This window comes from Hirundo rustica, chromosome 13, assembly GCF_015227805.2.
Source record: "Hirundo rustica isolate bHirRus1 chromosome 13, bHirRus1.pri.v3, whole genome shotgun sequence".
NCBI lineage: Eukaryota > Metazoa > Chordata > Aves > Passeriformes > Hirundinidae > Hirundo > Hirundo rustica.
In genome coordinates, this window is record NC_053462.1 from 2,555,736 (window position 1) to 2,571,147 (window position 15,412).

The following is a 15,412-nucleotide window of genomic DNA, read 5'->3' on the forward strand; positions in this document are numbered from 1 at the left end:
AAGAACAGGCATCCGGGAAGGAGAGCGCCTGACTGTGAATCAGAGTAAAAAGGAATGTGAAGGCTGCAATCCTGGGAGAGGATGCTGGCTGAGACACATGGCCAGCATCAGCAAAAAGGGAATGGGCTCTCAGGTTTAAGACCTGGAACAGATTCAAATCACCCCTTTTAGGCATGACCTCCTTGCCTGTCTGAGGGAGACAGCAGAGAGGGGAGGGAGCCATGAATCTTGGATCCCGCCCTGATGTGGCTTGGCCCTACATCCCTCTTTGCTTTTACCACTCCATGTGTAGAACAGAGGGTTATTAAAAACACCAGAAGAATCTCAAGTAAAACAATTTCACTGTTTTTAAGAGCTTTGTTATAGCATCTCTGGAGCTCTGGCTCGCACCGCCACAGACCATTGTCGGGAAGCTCTAAACAGCCCTGGGATACTGAGTTACTGTTCAGAAACATATCAAATTCCAAAATTGCAAACACTGTCCAAAAAAAGAAGCCTCTGTAGAACAGAACACACTCACACAGACAGCACAGACAACAAAACCATCGCACTGGCCTAACTCAGCTCGCCTTCCCCACCCAGAGCAACAGCCGTGCCCCAGCCTCATTCCAGCAGTGTTACTCCTCTGGGCAGCAGCCGGGCTCCAGAGGAGAGCACAGTCCCACCGACCCATCACTCACCTCAAAACGAGAGCCCTTCTATCACTCGGCTTTTAATGAATTTGGGGGTTGATATCTCAGTCAGCCCCTCCCTTCCACTTGAGGACAGCATTAGCATCGGTCTGGATTATAATACCCAGTAAGCTGTTCTGGGGTGATATGAATCAAAGCACTGAAAGTGGGATTGTGTTTAATTAATTGTGGCTGACAGATGAAGGTATTGATTGTAGATTGAGAGGTTCAGGACTGGCCCGGGGGATAATTATTGCAGGGCACGCTGCGTTCGGGTGATATTTTTTTAATTTCTGGCAATGCAGGAGGGAAGCAGGGGGGAAATAAGTGAATAATTGCAGCTAATTAGGACTTGTGTGTGCATCCCAAATTAATTTGTTTGAATAATCAACCACCAACAGCAGTCTGATCCAAAAGGAAAAGGAAACAACTGCTCAGAAAGATCTCAATTTCTCCCATAAATTGTTCAGTCCCGCGTCTGGGATAAATGTTTTATGGACTTGAGGCCCTAAATACAGAAACTGGGCAAGATTATTGAGTGGAAACACTTGCCTTGGCCTAAGATCTTTGCTAGACCAAAGGGACTGGGTGAGGCAGTGGGATGGCAGGGTGTGTGGTGGCAGATGATGCTCTTGCCGTGGCCCCGTGCTGTCCCTCTCCGTGTGCAACAGCCCCCCCCCTTCCCAGGTGGGACACGGGAGGTGCGGGATGGCCACGGCGGGACCAGACACACAGCTGCCGTCCCCGCGGGGATCGTGAGAGGCGTCTCGGGCGAGGAGAGGGCAGATGGAGGCGAGGCTGCGGCAGCAATCTGTGTCCCGGTGCCCGGCCCCTCGCTCCGGTCCGCGGGATCCCCGTAATCCCCCCCGGCAGCCCTGCTGCTACAAACACTCTCATCACCATCGCAGCGGGGGCGGCTCAGCACAGACAGCGAACGATCTAGCGGGGGGTTAATAAAAGGACTGGCGCAGAACAAAAAGCCTGTCAGCCGCCACAAGATGTGCTCTCCTCCCCTTGTGCCCCCCAGGAAATTAAAAACCGGAGCCTGTGGTGTGCGGCGTTCTCTGCGGGACTGGACGGGGCGCGGGGATGTGGAAGGGTAGGGTGGGAAGGGGGAAGTAGGGAGTTAAATGTTTGTCCCAGCTGTTGTTTCTGATGCTGTTACTCTAAAGGACCAGACTACCCGGTCTTTCCAAACCTGAAGAGACCAAGGCACATTTCTGTGCGCTGCTGCCAGCAGCTCCTCCTGGAGAGAGTCCACTACATCCTGCCAGGCTGCTCTGCCTGACACCACCGAAGTCCATGTTTCCATGGAAATGGGAAGAGAACGGATGCCTGTGACACGACATACCTTTTCTGATGTAGATTTGGGCCACTTCTAACATCCCTTTCTAGCGACAGCCTTCAGGACTGGATATTTTGCGGGCACAACCAAAACAGAACAAGAAGGGGGGAAAGATACCTGACGGTATGAATGAAACCCCACCATCCTTTCTGGCGAGCGGTACCCGAACTCGAAAGTGCATTAATCCATTAAAACACCCTCTTAGGCAGAGAGACCCCGGCGCTAAATACAATACAATTCACAAGCGGATAGTGAGGATCTGCCCCTCCCCTCTCCGGGCTGGCTTGGGTAAAGTTTCCAGCAGCATTTCCCTGCCGAGGGCTGCGATGCAGCGCTCGGAGGTTTCCCGGCGTCTCCCCGCGCCCAGCCCGGGCTGCGCAGCGCGGGCCCGCAGCGCCCTCTCCCGCGGCACCAGGCGCCGGCACCACGCACTCCGGGGCTGCGCTGCCCTGCACGGCCCTGCCCTGCTCGGCCCTGCCCAGCCCTGCACTGCCCAGCCCTGCCCTGCTCCCCGCACGGGTACACGGGCAGTCAGGTATCGCCCACCCAGAGCTGACCCCGGCACCGTCCAAACCAGCAGCGACTTCTATGCCCCTTGAGGGATTCTGGTGAGCAGAAAGAGGCAGGAGTCTTTGCCTCCCTATAGCTTGCCAGCAATGCTGGGCACTTCGGATAAAAGTGAAGAGGTTCACAGAGGTTTTGCTGAGGGCATGTCAGTTTGGTATCTGCCAGAGGTGCGTGGAATAAAGCCATTATCCCTCTCTTGGACAGTGCCCATCACGTGAGGTCTGGCTGCACGTCAGGGTGTCAAACACTCTCCGGTCTGTTCTCGTACCATCATCACGGCGGATTTGCACAGCCTCTCTCAGCTGCTGCTGCTGTCCCACGCTGCCCTGGGCATCTCCGTGCCCACACTGCACACCAGCCTGCCCTGGACCTCACCCCAGACCCGTCAGCGCAGCACATTAGGAGGAGAAACACGCGGTATTTGCAAAGCCAAAGGCAAAGCAATGACAAATTTTGTCTCTGTAGGGAGTTTGCTTGGGATTATTATCATTTTAAAGGGCAAGCTACTGCTCCTAGAGCTGGGAGCCAAGGATTTGAATAAAGGAGCTTCATGAATACAGATACATTGCATAGACAGAATAAATAAAGCTGATCCACAGCTGCCATTTTACTTTCCAAGTGGGTGAAAATGAGATGTCCCGTCCCCTGGAGACACAGAAAGGGCTTCAGCCCCTTCATTAGACACGGAGAAGAGGCTGAGATGCCAGGCCTGGCTGAGTGCTTCCACCCTGTCAGGAGAGCAATGCGCTGGAGAAGTCAGCCTTGCCCCAAGGAACACCACTCCCAGGAAGCAAAGGCCTCCTGGCTGCCATGAAAACACTTGAAAACTGGGAACACTCCTGCCCTTCCCCAGTGCAAGGGACTCCAGGAAGCACCAGTGTCAGAGCCAGACCCAGCTACACCCACAGGACATTCAGCACCACACTGCAGTTCCTGGAATAAAGTCAGCAGAATAAATGATAAATGAAAAAAAAAGTGATTTCAATTGACCAGAACATTTCATTCGACCCAAAAGCAAATGAGAAGCCCAGGGCTCCCTCCGAGCAAGAAGCAGCAGCAGTGTGACATGTCCCAGCCCGGCTCCCCCAAGTGTGGGCACTCGCAGCGTCTGACCAGATGTGCCCTCCAGCCCTACCCTGGCTCATGCACCAGCACCTGCTGCTGGGAAACGAGTTTCTGCAATATTCCTTCCTGCCACATCCATCTCAGACAGCAGAAATAAACATCACGTCTGTCACATCATGTTCCATGTCCTGACAGATCTGCCCAGCCAAGACATCCCTTGCTACACCAGCCTTGATTTGCCCCTCAGTGGGTTTGGCACCAAAGGGATTTTCTCCAGGCAGTGGGGAAGCTCCTGTGCGTGCTGTGTGGGAGGTCAGATGGGGTGAGTGCAAGCAGGAGGGTGCTTTACGTGGGGTTCTAACAGGGCTGGCACTCTGCTCCGTGCTCCGTGGCAGGCAGCAGGTCTGTGCTCCTCCTGCTGCTGCTGCTGAGCACATCCCTGCACATATCCCTACCCTCCAAGTCTCACTTGTCCTACACCTGCAGTGAGTGTGTGTATTTTGGGTCTCAGGGAAGCACACGAGTGAGAATTCACCTGTAACGGATTCTGCTGGGTCCCACATGTCCACAAAGAGCAGTGTAACACCGGCACAACCTCTCGGTGGCAGTTCCATGTGGGCTTTTGTGCACTGGTGATAGAGGATTTGGGATTTCTTAGCACTTCTCTGCTTTGTCTTGGGTCTTCCACCACTGCTGGCTGTGGTAACATTGAGAGCACCAGCTTCAGGGCGTGCAGACACCACAGTGAGGAAATTCCCCTCTCAGTAAGGAACAGATTGAATCCAAAGCAGACACGGGCAAGGTCCCCATGCCCCTGACTCCATCACTGAACACGTACACTCACCCTGAGATCAAGCAGTGTGCCAGGGTGCCGTGTCCAGCCCTGGCAGCCCCAAAGGCTCCCCTCTGCTCACTCCGCACTCCATTTGTGGTCACCCCAGCTGCTGGACTGGCACCACCATGGCATTAACCTCAGGAGAGTGACAGTGACATTGTCCTGACAGAGCTCTCCTGGCCGAAACCCTGCCAGTGTCACCTCCTCACTCACTTTGCCCTGGGCAGGTTCCAAACCCACCTCTCCCACTGCACTGCCCACAGCTCCCTCCCAAGCTTGCACCACCTGTTACTCAAGCAAAAAAGTGAATCCCAGTAATGGGAGGACACTTGCAGAGCCTCAGCTTTGTAGAGACTGGAGTTTGTAGTTTATGCCTCCAGGGTGACATTGCAGATGAAAATCAAAATGCCAGAGCTGACAAAAGGAATTTTAAAAAGCACTTTCTGCTTTTAGGCAGCTGAGGGATGAACAGATCTAGATTCACTGGGCTTAGGTCAGTCTTGTCTGAGATACACAGGTTCTTCTTCTTGCTTTTTCCTTCCAACTCCTTCCCCTTCCCCGAAACACCTCAGCCGGGTGTTTCTGTGCAACTCCCAGGTCAGTCTTCAGAGGGGCTGCAGTAGCATATTTGTTTAAATCTCAGCAGACACTGACTCCTAAGGAGCCCTCAGTCTTGACAGAGCAGCAAATATTCACAACTGTAAATGTGTCTTGCACAGTTTGTTCTCAGGTTCCTGCTAACTGCACCCAAGGATTGGCTGATGCCCTCTTTTTCTGTGTTTTACACAGAATAAAGATCATTTTGCCATTACCTTGTGGTATTTATCATGTGTAAGGTTGCTCAGGGTCCCAGCTCTGTACCCTTGTGTCCTTTTCTCATCACACAGACACAAGCTGCAGCATGTCACTTCAGCAGAATGTGCCGAAGGCATTTGGGGGGCACTCACAGTGGCATTTTACAACCACTCCTTGGGGATTTGATCTCTTCCTTCTCAAAAAACCTTCTGTCCTTGAAATACAGCTTGAACTTTTCACATGAGACCACAATTGCTAAACATTCCTGTGCTATTTAGAGACATCTTTGCTCTGTTGATAGCAGTGACATGCACAGGAAAGCCACTGCTCTGCTGGCACTCCTTTTACTGGCAACAGGTGACACAGTCAGCTCTATCACTGAGGGATGAGACCTGCTGTGGGTGTGTCACAGGGATGGAAATGTCTCCCTCACAGTTCTCTTTGGTAGGCCTGACTCAAGGCTTGCAAATATTTGGAAGGAAGCTGGAGTTTTTACATCCCAATAGCCTCTGAAATGGCAGCACACACCTTTCCTGGGCTGAGTCCCAACTGCAGGAATCCAGCAGGTATCTGCTGTGTGCTATTACAAACTAGGATTTCATCTGAGGTTTCCTCCCCCAGCTCTTGTTAGCAGACTGATGGCTTTGTGATTATGATTTTCCTCAGCTTCTGTGCCTGTCTGAGATTGCCACTGGGCACTACACTAACTCTCCCTTCTCCCTGATTGCTGTGCTGCTGAGACACCGAACAATCCACATGAAAAATGCTTCCCTTGGGCTGAAGGATGCTTTCACCTCCCCCCATTCACAATAAGGTCAAGGGAAGAATCCCTGAAACCCACTAGCCTAGGAAACAAACTCAAATCTCTACTCGGAGGGATTCAAGTTCAGCTCCTGCTCATGGCATCTTCCAAATGAGCCATGCAGCACCAACCAGCCCTGCCTGGAGCAGGGCAGAACCTTGTCCTACCTCCCTTACCTGTTACCCACAAGCAGCACAGGGCTCACAACTGTTACTCTCTGGCCTGCCAAGCAAAAATTGCTATTTCAGTCGGAACGTTGGAGGCTGATGGAAATCTGACAGTCCATGGCTAAGCTGCCAGCTGGGAAGTGGGTGGAAATGAATCTTTTGTCGAATAGTTAAACTGCCTTTTCTCCAGATTAATTAATTCACAAAGAACATATCCCTTCCTGGGTTTCACAGCTGAAAACAAAGCCAGCCTCACCTCCTCTGCACTATCTGTCAGTCGTACCACAAAGCGCGGAAGCGCTCACTCCATTGTTCCTCACGTGATCAAATCCTGGGGAAAAAAGAAAACCTCGCACTGGCTTCCAATTCACGTGAGGTTCTGAGCTGCCCCACATCAATTTTTCTACAGTTACACCCAAACAGCTGGTTCTGCCTTGAGCTGATCCACAGGGCCATGGCCCCAGGCAGAAGCCCCAGCACAGACTCAAAGCACTCAAGGCACTGCCCAGTTCTATTTTCAGCCCAACTTCCCCTCAGCTTGTATTAAATGCCAGGTGTCTGTTTGATATCTCCACCGCAGTGGCAAACCCTCAGATCACATTTGGTTTCCCATGGACCAGATCCAAGGAGTGATGGATAGCTGGACAGGTGCCCAGCTGAAAGCTCAAGAGCCCAGCAGTGAGAAGCATCTCAGCACCTGTGTCTCGACAGAGACAGTAACAGGCTGAAAATCCAGCTGTCCACAGGCTCCTGCTCCTCATCAGGTAGCACAGCTCCTTGGATAATCTCAAAGCCTGCTCATCAGGTACTCAGGGCATAGCTGTGCCCTTTCCCAGCCCCGTGTCCTGTGCAGCTGCCCAGACCTGTCTTTCTCACCTTCAGCTGCCAGCTAGGTGCTAAATCTGTAGCAGACTCCAAAGATTATCAGCTCTTTTCCTGTAAGGGAGCTTTGTTTGGGGAAGGCTTCCTCACACACCTCCATATTTAGCACCTTAGCACTCCACTTGAAGTGAAAACCAAGCTCAGTAACACGTCTGCCCTGCAGAGCAGGCCACAGGAGTCACAGCATGTGCAGACTCCCACAGGCCACTATCCCACCTCTGGAACAGTGAGATACCTGGGAAAGGGAAAGCCATTCCTCTCTGCTCACCCTCTGACCCTTCCTTTTAAGTCAACTCTGAAGAGAAAAGCTGGTCCAGATCAACAGATTGTTCTTTCCTGGTTATTTTTATACTATATTGCTTTAGAGGTTAACAAGCAACCAAAACTGTCCTTGAAAGCCTGAGTTTGGCTAAGGAGAGTGTTCTGTCAGCACCTGATCCCTCAGGAGAAAAGTCACTGAAAAGTCTGTTGTTCCCTTTGAAGATGAATGGCCTCCTCCAGACAGCAGATGGAGTAGTGACTCGCTGCTGAGGTCTTCTGCAGCAGCAGGTTTCAGCTAGAGGAAACGGGGAAGGAATAAAGTGACATTCTGTCTTGGCCACTTCTGAGTAGGGAAATGTCACAACAGTCATCTCTGAAATCCAGAGAGCGGCAGAAGCAGAGAAGCATCAGTTTGTTTTCTTCTGTACATTTGTGAAGATGAAGGAGGAAGAGTCTTTCTCAGTATGTCCACCCTGGAGAGGCTTTCAGTGCCTTCTCCCTTCTCGTTAGCCTCTTGTCTTCCATCAGTGCCCAACAGCCATGTCTGCTGGAGATGTGCTGTGCTCTGAGGCAGGGAGATCAACCATCCTCCTCACCCCAAATAGCCTGAGGATGCTGCAGGGGAGCACTCAATCCTGCAGAACTAATAAAACACAGGCTGAGCTCACAGAATGCAGGCAGAGTAAATCACATACAGACTTGCAAAAGGTAGTCTCTGGAGCCTGAGCTGGTTGATCACCCAGCAACTTCCCTGGGAATCTACCTGGGCTTCCCTTTGATCTCTCTTGGTTAGTACTTCTCCTTGTCATGTGTGATGCCCAGCCTAGAGGCAAGACATCCTCACAAGACTTATAAGTGCCACAGAACTACAAAGGAAAAAGGAATTTCATGCTCACAAAGCCTCAGCAATATCTATACACACACATAAGAAAAAAAAACAGACTTCAAATACTTATAAAAGGACCTATTGTGTTCTGGATTTCTGTGGTTTTCCAGTGTCTTACAGCTTTATTTCAAGATCATAAGATACTTTCTTTGAAACCTTTTCAAGCCCTTCCCCACACAACAAGTTTTAGCACCTCTTTGCTCCTCCATCCCCTCTTTATTTTATAAAACATTTTCTGGGTGTTCTGACTGTGCATCACTTTTCTCAACCATGTTTCTGTTTCTCTGATTGTTGTCCCTTTACGGAAGAGGTTAGAGACCTCTTTTACCAACTTAAACAAACCTGGTTCCATGTGCAGCCACAATCACTACCTTTGGTCTCATTTAACACCAAGCATTCCATGTCCTATGTTTCCTGTATTCACACAGAAGGAAAATACCAGGGACATCTTTGTCATAGAAAATTCTGTAGCCCAAACCTCTGTGGACAGATCTAGAGCCGACAGCTTTGCCAGGCACCGCTATTTATGAGCTGTGTCTGTTAACACACAACCCAGGGGGGTGTGTGAGCAGTTTACAGTATGAACTATGAAATACACAAGTAGATTTGGCAGTCTCAGAGGTGACATTCTCAAACATTCTTCTCTCAGAAGACCAATACACACACATTCGCTGCAAAGTCTGATTCAGGGCTTCAGCTGGCATGTTAAAATACACCCAGCTCACACTATTGCATAAGGCACATCCTATCCAGATCAGTCACCCCGAGAGAGCAGGACCGTGCACCTGACCGCACATCCTGCAGCTCCTGGAGCTGTAGCACAGCCTGGAAGATGCTAAGGAAGAGACAGGGATCAGGAGGGTGGAGCAGAGGTGGCCCTGGCACTGCTCTGTGGGAGGTGACGTGATCTTTAAGGCAGGATCCCCAAGGATGAGCAGCTGATATCACCTCTGTCCCCACCCTGAGCGGGTTCTCCCACAGGGCTGTGGCTGCCTGGAGTGGCAAAATGGCAGCTGAGCCAGTGGGAGAGAAGCACTCCCCATGGACACACACCCCTGTGCCCACAGCCCAGACTGGCTGTTCCAGACATACACCAAGGCAGGAACAGAAACAGGTTATGCTCACGCTGATAGCTCAAGTGTATTTTTGCTGGTAAAACTGGGGGGCTCTCGGCCCTCCCTTTTCCCTCTCTCCTGCTCACAGAAATCTGACCTGAGGTGGTTCTGGTCCTTGCAAAGCATCCTCAGAAGCCCCCACACACAGCTCTGCAAGCTGACAGACCCTAGAGCACAGCAAATACTCGGCTTCTCTATCCTCACCTCTCCAGGCCTAAATCCTTCTTCCACAGTCCTCTGCCACAGCAAGGGTTTCAACTACAGCCTTAAAGGCTGCAAATCAAAGGCTTCTCAAGGATGCAGCTTTTGGGAGTTTTCCACCACAGTAACAGAAATAAAGCTTGCCCTTTTGGTGTGTAATTTTGCTGGTGGGGTTGTACTACACCAGTTTGTTAGTTTGAGGTACATGATGAGGTTTTAGCAATGCCCTTTGTATCACAGGAATTACGTCAGGTTCAGTAGGCACCAAACGTTTCAAGGCACATTCACTCCCAACAACGCTGGCACTGTTGTTAGTGCTAAAATGATGTGAATATAAATTATAACAGCCATAATATGGAATCCAAAGTATTTACAATGAGATACAACCCACAGAACACTCACCAATGGGTATGCAAATTGGATGGATGTAGGGGACTGCAGGATAATTTGAGTTTGGATTTCAGAGTTCCTTCCCAGAGATAAGACTGAGCATCTGTCATCCATCTTCTACCTTGCCAAGTTGAGAATACATGAAAACACTTCAAGCATTGCTCTGCTCACATACACCCATCCTTTCTTCTGAACAACACACAACACACCCCTAACACATCTAATCACTCCCATGTTTACAGGGCTGTAGCAATGGGGAACAAAGGGACACGGACCTCTTTACACATCTGAAGGAGATCACTTTAGTGTACAGATCACCCCTCTTTTATACCTTTAATCTCAACCAGACTAAACCAAAATTTAACAGAAGAAGGGCACCCATTGGCTGGCTCAGCTGCTGTCCACAACTCATAACTGCCTCTCATTCCCCAACCAACTTCCAACCATCCAGCCTGCAGCTGTGCCTTCCCACAGGGCCTTCTGGTGAACATAAACCTTGACAACTTTCACAGTTATAAGCCCATAACCCACACGGGGCCACACCTAACAGATGAACAGGGGTGTCGCTGCAGTCTCAGCTCCTGACAGTGGTGCAGCTGGAGTCTCACAGGAGCAAGACTGGAAATGCGATCGGAACACCTTCCTACCAAAGTTTCTCACTTCCTGAGGATAATTTCCTAACCTGTCTTCTTCCCACGGATTTTAGTTGTTCCATCTTTATTGACCTGAACCATTTGCTCCAGAAACAAGCAGCTCAGCACTCACTGCCACCACCTCTGATTGCTCGGGGTGTTCAGCAGCACAGGTGGTGGCTCACGCCTGCTCCAGCTCCTGTGGATTTTCTGGAAGCCAGGCTGGTCACCACAGGGTGTGAGCAATCAGCGCTGCAAAATCCAGCTATTTGGCTCCAACTGAAAGAAATGCATAAGTTTGGATGTGGATGATGCCAGCTCCAGCCCTGGCATGTCAGGCAAGGTGGAAACAGTTCTGCCCCCTACTAGTGAGCTCTCAAAAACTGGGAGGCGAAAAGGTCTCCAAGGAAGGCAGATTCATAACCTGGGAGGGATGGAAAGAGATTCTCTGTGCAGAAACACTTCTGCAACAGCAAATCTCTCCAGCATGGTTCAGATTCTGCAGAACATCCACATAAATGGCATCTGGCAGCTGCAGACTCTTCCCAACTCTCATTCTGGGAACAGAGTTGCCAGAGAAGCTGATACTAATTATTTAAAACTGGGACTTGCATATTTCCCATGCGATTCTACTTCTGAAGCACTGCACTACCGAGGAGAGGTTTGCAAGTGCCAAGACATGAAAGAGTGTTTGTTATTAACACATCACCATATAATCAGGGGCCTAGCAGGGGGCTGGGCGTGCACGTGAGCCTTCCTCTGCTGCTGACAGTGTAGATGGAAGTCCCCAGGTTCCCCATTAGGTGACAAGTGAGAATGAGTACTGCAGCCAAAACGAAGCAATTTGGCACAATTTAGTAGAGAAATGGCATTTTCTGCTCAAAAAGGGCCCAGAATTGGAACAGCATGAGATGTTTCTCATTGAGATTGAGCTGTCCTGGCCAAGCTGAGTGGGTGTCTCACAGAGCAGAGCAGCAGTGGGTGCTGAAGTCCAGGACTGAGATCTGCTGGCAGAGCTCAGATGGGGAAGGTTGCCCAGTTTCTGAGAACAACACAGAGTCTGTATTTTAATTAGAGCTCCTCTGCTCATCTGCACGGCTCAGCAGAAACTTTGTGAATTTCCCAGGCCTTTATTAGGATCCATCCAAAAAGCCTACCTTCAATTTTTTTCTTCTCCTCCCCCAGTGAAGCCACACCAGCAGCAACCACCCAGCTGACGGCTGCCATGGAACGTCACAGGTAGGCACTGATTCCATGTACATGGAGGGATGTGTGGCTCTGGAAAGAGTGCCCTGATTGAATGAGGCCTGGGGGCAAGGGCAGTCTGAGTGAGCTGGACACACAAAACCTGAGTAACTGACTCCAGGGTGCCTGGGGAAGGCAGAGATGTGAGACAATACATTGGGACTGTTGGACAGGACAAGAGGGCTGCAAGGACCTGCCATCCAAACCGTGCCCTGGGTCCTGTGCAGTGTTCACTGGCTCCAGCTAGAGATTCCACCCCAGGCACTGCTGACACACATGACTGATGCTAACAATAAAGGAATTCATGCTCTGGCAAGGCTCCTCCCCTCCCTGCATTGTGCACTGGCCTGGAGTTTAACTGGCCAAAGCAGGTCAAAGGGAATGAGCTCATTTGAATATGGAAACTCAACTTAATAAGGAGTAAAGTGTCAAGCTTGTGAGTTCAAAGTAAGGAAAACAAGTTTCCAGATCTCCTTTGGGAACTAGAAGCTTTGGCTTTCACCCCTTCCTGCTGTTTCCTCCCTGTGCCCACCCTCGTTCCCTTCCCTCTTGCCTCCTGCCTAATGAGGGTCTGACAAACCCTCATTTCTCCAAACAAAGTCCATGATCTGAAAAGCAAATTCAGTGAGGTCAAAAGCTCACACATGCGGGTCTGTCAGCTCTGAGTGGCCTGAGAACAGGTGCCACTGTGCAACTCTCCACAGCTCATCTTCAAACAAGCAAGAATCATATACTTTGTCTGCTTTCTGCAGAAAAAGGGGGGGTTTCTACCTTTTCTCTTTTTTTTCCCCTCACCTTTTCTCCCTTTTTTTTTTTTTTCCCTAAAGGGAACAGGTTACATTTCCAATAACTGAACACTGATTAAAACCACTGTCCCTCTACCACCCCCCCAACTCACAAGAAGCTTACACCAAAAAACTGTCAAGAAAAAGATTTCTTGTACAAGGACTTCATAACGCCAGGGAAAAGAAATGAAGGAAAACTGTTGACATTAAATATTAACTCTATTAAAAAAAAAATCTCTTAAATCTTACCCTTCTCTTTCCATGCTTTTAATAAAAGTATCCGAGTGAAAATTCACTGAGATCAGTTTCAACTCTGAAATGACCCACAGCAGTGACCCAGAGGCAATCAGCTTGCTATTTCCATAATTAAACAGCTATTTAATCAATACTTTTTATTCAGTCTGAGTTAGCTCATATGACTCCAACAGCCCTGCGTGCCTCTCTGTTACCTCTAACTGGAATTCATGGGGTGGCTCAAGGGCAGGCAATAAAGAGCTGGACTTCAGATCTCAGCTGACAATTTTACCTCCAATTTTGCTGTTTGAGGCAAATCTAGATCTCCATTGGCTTAAAAAATAAATGTTGACCAAGAAATGGGTGTTTAGCTCTTTAACCGAACAGGTTCTCTGAGGGAACTTGTCTTTTATAAAACTCTTATTTTTGTTGGCAGATTGTAAAGTGGATCTTACCGTTATCTTTGCAGCCCTGTTCAAGTGCACTGCCAGATCTGTCCATGGAGGCTGAGCACCAGAGATCAAACTGAGGTGGCTCCTCCCCAGCAGCTTCCGTTGCGTTGATGTGGAAACTGCATCTGTCGTAAAAATAACCAAACAATTTTAGTCTTCAGGACAACAACTGCATGAGCATCAGGTGACAAACTAATCACCCCAAAGCAGAATTGCGCCTCAATTCCCCAAAGTATCGCTGTGTCAGATTGCTGCTCACAGCCACACCCTGACATGGGACTAATAATGGGGTCCCCGAGCAGTGACAACGCTCTGGGTTGAGGCTGCCCCATGGGCACATCTAATTATGATGTTCTGTGACAAGGCTATAAATACCCCTGCTCCCACAGGTGAAGCCCTCATTGCAGCAGGGTTTTTGGGCAGGTATGTGCTCTGTTCTCTCTGCCTGCCTGGGCTGGAGGGCTGTTTGTAACCATGAGAGCCTCCCAAGGCCTCTCCCCCAGGGAGTGTGAAACCAGCAAGATTTCGTAAACACAGACAGATTAAACAGCAGGCAGAAAAGCACTGAGGGGGAAAGAATTAAATCTGTTCAAGTGAAAAAGCTCCTGACAAAACCCAAAGACCGCCTGAGCAAAGGAAAAGGGGGGTTACACATTAACCAAGCAACTCTGGTGGGCTGAACAGGGTCTTCTCTCAGTGGAGAAGATCAGTTGAAGAATAGGGAAGGCAGAAAGGCCTCTAGCCTGTCTTCACGATTCTGTTCTTAAAGATCATTACATTATTGCTTTAGGGTCACAAACCCAGTCAGTGCCCCTGGTCACCATCAGCTGTCAGGTGAGGAGGGTTTTTTCTCCCTCTCTCCTTCACCAGCAATTCCAGCCTCCATCATCCACCTGGCCTGCCCATCTTTGCACTCTCAAAGCTCTGAGGAATAATTTCAGAGGAAGAGAATAAATAAATAAATGAGGAAGTCCTAATGGCAATGCATAGAAGAAAGGGAACCTGATGGGCAGCCAATGAGCCCTGAGGGCCAGGCATGAATCCATGATGATGGCTGCTGATTAAATACCATCCTACAAACAAAGAAAAATCAGCAAAAAAGCCTTCCACTAATCTATCTCCTTTCCTGCTTGCTTTGTCAGAGTCTGAGGAGATGACAATCACTCACAACACAGAACTGAATAAGGAAATTATCGGCTGCCTCAGCCAACGCGCTGTGGCACACAGTTGTCAAACTCTTGCGAATTTTGTCAGAAGTCTCTGAGTGAACGTTCCTGCGATTTCTAAAGAAGCCCGGAAAAGCTCCGTTTCATAAAAAAGGGAAACCTCCCTTCTTGCCCACTCCAGCATCTCTGTGACGGATGCACCCAGCAGCAAAGGGCGTTCCCAGTTCTGCTCCCAGCACAGGGGGCCTCAGGGGCGGGGACAGGTCTAATGAGGCCACCTCACCCTGGGGAAGGCACGGAAGAGGGCGAGAACAGGAACTTTTTCCACCAAAAAAAAAAAAAAAAGTATACTAGGGTTAGTTATTATCTTCGGAGAGTGGCTGGGCTGATGGATGTGAGCCTTTAGAGAAACCCTTGCGTGAGGCAAGGCAGAGGAGCTGTGGGCCTACAGACACTGCGCTGTTGGGGCAGAGTGGAAATACAGACCCACAAAGGTGTTGGGGAACAAAGAAATTAACGGCACCGTGAGGAGGAACCCCGGGGAGGGGATGGAGCAGCAGTACCACTTACATAGAAGGGTACAGGCACGATGCCCAGCCAGACATCAGCTCAGCGCTACTGAAGGCCACGGCACCAGGGCAGTGCTCACCGCGGGCTTCTCGCCCCGGCTGCCTGAGTGCCCGGCGGAGCCGTGAGGGAGCCTCCGTCCCGCCACCTCCCCTCAGGACCCGCCGCCCACGCTATTCCCGTGCCGAGTTACGCAGGTGACGCAGCGGCATTGCCGGGCCGCACGCAAGTCGCGTGGGGGGAAGCGCTATTCCCGTACCGATTTACGCAGGTCGCGCAGGAGGAGCGGCGCGCCGCCATTCACGAAGAGCTTTACGCCATCCGGCGGCCGGCGGGGGCGGGGCGCTAC

General features: G+C 50.3%; 1 long non-coding RNA gene across 2 annotated transcripts; it reads right to left on the reverse strand.

The window, feature by feature from the left end:
* Positions 1-4,693: 4,693 nt before the first annotated feature.
* Positions 4,694-15,397, reverse strand: LOC120758761 (uncharacterized). 2 transcript variants are annotated; one of them, XR_005703003.1, is made up of 3 exons: positions 15,323-15,397; positions 13,334-13,455; positions 4,694-8,033 (listed from the first exon to the last, which is right to left on the reverse strand). It is a non-coding gene; the product is annotated as an uncharacterized LOC120758761 (long non-coding RNA). The 2 variants fall into 2 exon arrangements; XR_005703004.1 differs by lacking the exon at positions 15,323-15,397 and adding an exon at positions 15,067-15,174.
* Positions 15,398-15,412: the final 15 nt, after the last annotated feature.